The 4,925-nt window shown below is 40.9% G+C and overlaps 1 pseudogene; it reads right to left on the bottom strand.

Annotated features, from left to right (window-relative positions):
• Positions 1–1,158: 1,158 nt before the first annotated feature.
• Positions 1,159–1,908, bottom strand: LOC148982009 (uncharacterized; annotated as a pseudogene).
• Between the last annotated feature and the right edge of the window lie 3,017 nt (positions 1,909–4,925).

Below are 4,925 nucleotides of genomic sequence, written 5' to 3'. Positions count from 1 at the left end.
TGCTGCTGGTTTCTACAGTGCAGTGCAGCAGTGGTCACGAGCTTTGAGCTTTGAGCTCTCAACAGCTTTTTTACAGTAACAGCAAAGCAAATTTCTGTGTTTGTTTAACGGCCGGTTGAGGGCGTAAAAGTGAGTGCTTCACAGTTTTTTCTTTTCTCTGAATTCAGTGTGTCCGTGGTCATTACTGTGTGCTCCGGCACTGGTGACAGGTCCCATTTTTGAAAGAGCAACACAAGTGCGTTTGCGTCAATATGGCCATCTTTTAAAAAATAAAAACAAACAAAAAAAAAAAACAGACACCTGTGCGTTTCTGGATGCGGTCGTTCCCTTTTCCTGTCTGACAGTCACAATTGTTGCATTGCATGTTTGAGCTATGAATTTATATGAATATATATATATATATATATATATATATATATATATATATTTTCAGCATGCTGAGGCAGCATTTGTGGATGGCTCATGTTCTCATTGCAGGAATATGACTGTCACGGTGTTGAGATTGAGACTCGCCTTCGTTCGCGAAGCGCGAGTCCCCATTACCATGCCCCACCCCCGGGTGCCGTATGGGATGCGTAATCGGAGGATAATGATGGATGTCTCACCCAGTAACCATTCCCTGTCGGCTCCTCACTCCTCCATCACACTGCAGCTGATGGAATTCCTGTTGAGCATGCTGGTCCCTCTGTAATGGACCGATCAGCTATCTCAATGGGGGTTCCCCCAGAGGATAAGATGTCAATGGCCGCAAATTCTTTGATAAAATCTTTATGGTGCCCAGGTGGCCTGTACATACAATAAGCACCAATACTTCAAAATAACTTAATTTAAAACTAGATTTCTTAGTTGTTTTGAGGATATTATCATAAATTACTATACATTTCTGTCAAACACAGCACATCTAGATTCTAATCTGAAATCATATCGTTAACCATGAGCGATTTTGATGTAAGCGATTGAATATTCAGAAACCCAAGCTTTATCATTTGCTCATGTGTATTATAACTGTTTTTTAATTGTTGAACATTAATTCAATTTTTAATCTGATGTTTTTTTGGATATCCAAATTCAGGGAACAGACACAGTCTCTATATGATATCTAGGTGAAAGAGCCTCTATGTGATGGGATTTATCTAACCTTGGTGACACGAGGACGCTTTAGCCAGTCTGTCTGCTTCCTGACCTGATGCCAAATTTGTATGTTTTATCTTTAAGACCATGAGCCAAATTACTAGAGAGAAGAGCAGCACCATCCCAGGAGGGATGAATACCATCTCTTTTCAACAGGTCAGGCTTGCCCCCCAAAGTTTTCCAATTGTCTATGAATTTTACATTATTTTGTGGACACCACTCAGACAACCAGTGATTTAATGAACACAATCTACTAACTATCTCATCACTCCTGCAAACAGAAAGGAGGCCAGAGCAAATTACAGTGCCTGACATCGTACTTGTGATTTCACACACCTCTTTAATATTAATTTTGGTGATCTCCGACTGGCGGAGTCTAACATCATTATTGCCGACATGAATAATGATCTTAGAGAATTTACAAATAGCATTAGCCAGCACTTTTAAATTTGCTGTGATGTCAAACGCTCTGGCTCCCGACAAACATGTGACTATGATGACCATTATGTGACCATAATCCTAAGTGGGTGTTTCACTGAGTGGGGCAAATTTATCTGTTATAGGAATCGGAACGGAAGAGTGGTTCTTTGATCTGTGACTAGAGTGGCGATCCCTAACTGTCACCACTTCAGCCAGAACCGAATCATGTAAAGAGTTCAATATACTATTTAAATATCTAGCATTCTTACCATTCTCAATTAAATCTTTGCATTTCAATTCTTTGCATTTATCACATGAATATCCTATATTGCCATCGGAGAAGGCTATACTAAACATATGAACAGGTGGCGCGTTAACAGGCTAGCGCGTTACTAGTGTGTTGTGCTAACAATAACGGAAGCTAGCGGACAACAAGAAGTGTTACATGACAACAAGAAGACCCTAGCACTGGGCCTTGGGCTAAGAACCCAGGTTTCACACTCTTCTTGGCGTTGATCCTTAACCCCAGGATCTTTATGTGGGACAGAACAACATCTCGACGCTGAACTTCCTGTATTTGGGATGGATGGATACTTTGAAGTATAGTCTATTGTGACAAACCAGTCCTCGGACTGAATCTGTGACATGATCTGTTTGAGTGTAAGCATCTTGAACTTGAGTTTCTGAAACCTGCAGTTTTGTTGGCGCAGATCTAGAATAGAACGGGAGGAAGAACCCTTTAAATAGCCCCCTTTCGTAGAAGAGTCTGTACTTCCTGCTCCATAACCTGAGCCTGCTCGGGGACGACCACCATAGGGAGGACGCCTATAGAAATCTGGGCGGTCGAGAACCGAACAGAATTCTGTAACCCTTTTCTATTGTATGCAGGACCCAATGAGATATATTTGGCAGTAACTTCCATGCTACCAGAAAATCTACTAAGTGAACAAGTCTCTCGAGACTGGCCTTTGGATTTGGTTGAACAGTCACTTTACCGAAATGTCTGCTTTACGATCCATCCTCCTTGTGAAGGAGACAGGTCAGGATTGATTGCTGATATGTCATTAATGGTACTAAGATTTGAGATACAAACTGAAATCTAAGAGCACATTGATACTGTGTTTCCATTGGGTCAGAGCCCATGAGAGAAAGAAACGAGGAGACATATATGTTGGCCGAATCCTGAGCTGTCACTCCTCAGTTGGGCTGTCAGGTTATAGAAGGCAGACTGGAACAGAGGCCTGTTCTTTCATCTCACACAACCTGTCTTCATGCTTCATTAGCAGGGCCTGTCAGATGACACTCGCAGATCTCGGCTAATCACTGTAATTGTTGTTGGAGGCCTGACATTCGCTGTCGGATCACCACCTAGTAGCTCCGCTGACCTAGAACATTCTCTCCACCTGCCTGCTTGATGAATGGATTGCCTGTGATCATGGATTGAAGATGTTCATCAATTTTCACTGTGTTCAAGCACTCAATGGATTTACAAGTGCTGTTAGTTGATTAAGTATTTTAATTTAAAGAATTACTTCATATTATAAATATAATTTATATGACTGCTCACAATGAATGCATTCTTGCATTATTATTATTATTGTAATTACTGTACTCATAACCAATATTAATAATGATTATTAATTATTGATTTTAACCCTTGTGTTATGTTACGCCTCAATTTGACCCTTTTAGATTTTCTAGTTGTTGGAAATACTGGTTAACCTATTTTTTTCTTGATATTTTGTGACTTTTCTCATTTATTATCATGAACATGCATGCAAAGTTTCAACATACTGATGTGTTTTTACATATATGCAAAAAAAATAAAAAATAAAAAATACTATTACGTTTGTAATGTTTGTGGGTCAATTTGACCCCCATAGGCAGCTATTCAAAAGCAACTGTACAGACACAAAATTAAAACATTTATTTTGTGTATGTCAGGGCACTTCAACTCCAGTTCTAAAGTGCAAGTGTGCCTAAAAGTGCTCTAACCCAAACCAAACACACTTGAAAAAGCTAAATAATGGTGTCCAGAATTAATTGCAAATTACCCACATAGCAACATTGTTTCAGCCCAGATCCGGCCCACATCTGGCACTTGTGGGATGTGGATCTGGCCCACATTCAGCATGGAATGACGGCCCTTGGGTGGCCCACTCCTGTTTTCCGGATCTGGGCCACAAGCAGGCCATAGCAACGCCACATGTCAGCCAAGAGCAAAGAAATAAACCAGAACTTGACTTTATCTGAGCCACAAAATCTGTGTATATTAAACATGGAGTCATCTCAACCTTAATAGGCCTGTTAACAAGCAGAATCACTGAAGGAAAGAAGAGAATGGAAAAAGAGACGACTTTTTCGAAGAACTACAACTGACTTTAGACACAGTCTTAGATTAAATCACCTGAAGACAAAAGAAGACATTAAATCTGAAGATCTCAGCAGTACGGAAGATCTCAGCAGACCACATGTACTGTACGGCCACAGCGCAGCAGGCAGAGGTGGGGGAGAGAGAAATACTCTATTTCTCTTCGGTAGATTTGTTTACAAATTATGACAAAGGCTCTATCAGTCTTAGAAAAGGCACACATAAGTAACTGCTACCTCAGAGGATTCTGCACCCTGTTACTTGAAAAGTACTTTTTAGTACCCCACTGGAAGTGTACCCTTTGACTTGAAAAAGGTACTTTTGGTACCCTACAGGATGTGTACATGAAAGGTACTTCTTAGTACCCCATGGGAACACGATAGGACCTTTAATGGTACATTTTGTGAATGTTATATCTTAATTACTTTATATATGACAAAGGGTACCTATATGTACCTTTCACCATGCACATTTCATTGTGTACCCCTTTTCTTTGGAAAGGTACTTTTTTGTACTCAGCTGGATACATGTCTGTACCTTTGCTGGCACATTTGTGAAATTTGTACCTTAAAGTACTTAATTGTACCCTCACTGTACCTTTATTTCTGAGAGTGTATGTCCAGTTTGGGCACTGGATGCCTACGTTCACAGAGCTGCCCTGTGGTGTAACTTTGAGCAGTTATTTGTCTGCTTTGAGTCACTCAAGAGAGGGTGCCCTGCATCTAAACAGGTAATGAGCAAATGAATAATTGAGACTATCTCATTGGCTTATGAAGCGGCCGGACAGCTTTCGTCTATGGCTGTACGGGCCCATTCTACGAGGAGCATGGCCGCCCCTATGGCTTTAATTTTGGGTGTTTCCCTTCTTGATGTTTGTAATGTGGCAGGATGGTCCTCTCCGCATACATTTGTCAGATTTTATTACCTAGACCTCTCCACTCCTGGGGCTAGGTTGCTCGCTTCTTAGTGTGTGCAAGGACTTCACACAGAACAGGCATTTCTC

Source organism: Pimephales promelas, chromosome 3, assembly GCF_988280905.1.
Source record: "Pimephales promelas chromosome 3, fPimPro1.hap1.1, whole genome shotgun sequence".
Classification (NCBI taxonomy): Eukaryota; Metazoa; Chordata; class Actinopteri; order Cypriniformes; family Leuciscidae; genus Pimephales; species Pimephales promelas.
The sequence above is the reverse complement of the archived record's forward strand: the minus strand, read 5'-3'. Positions and strand labels throughout refer to the sequence as shown.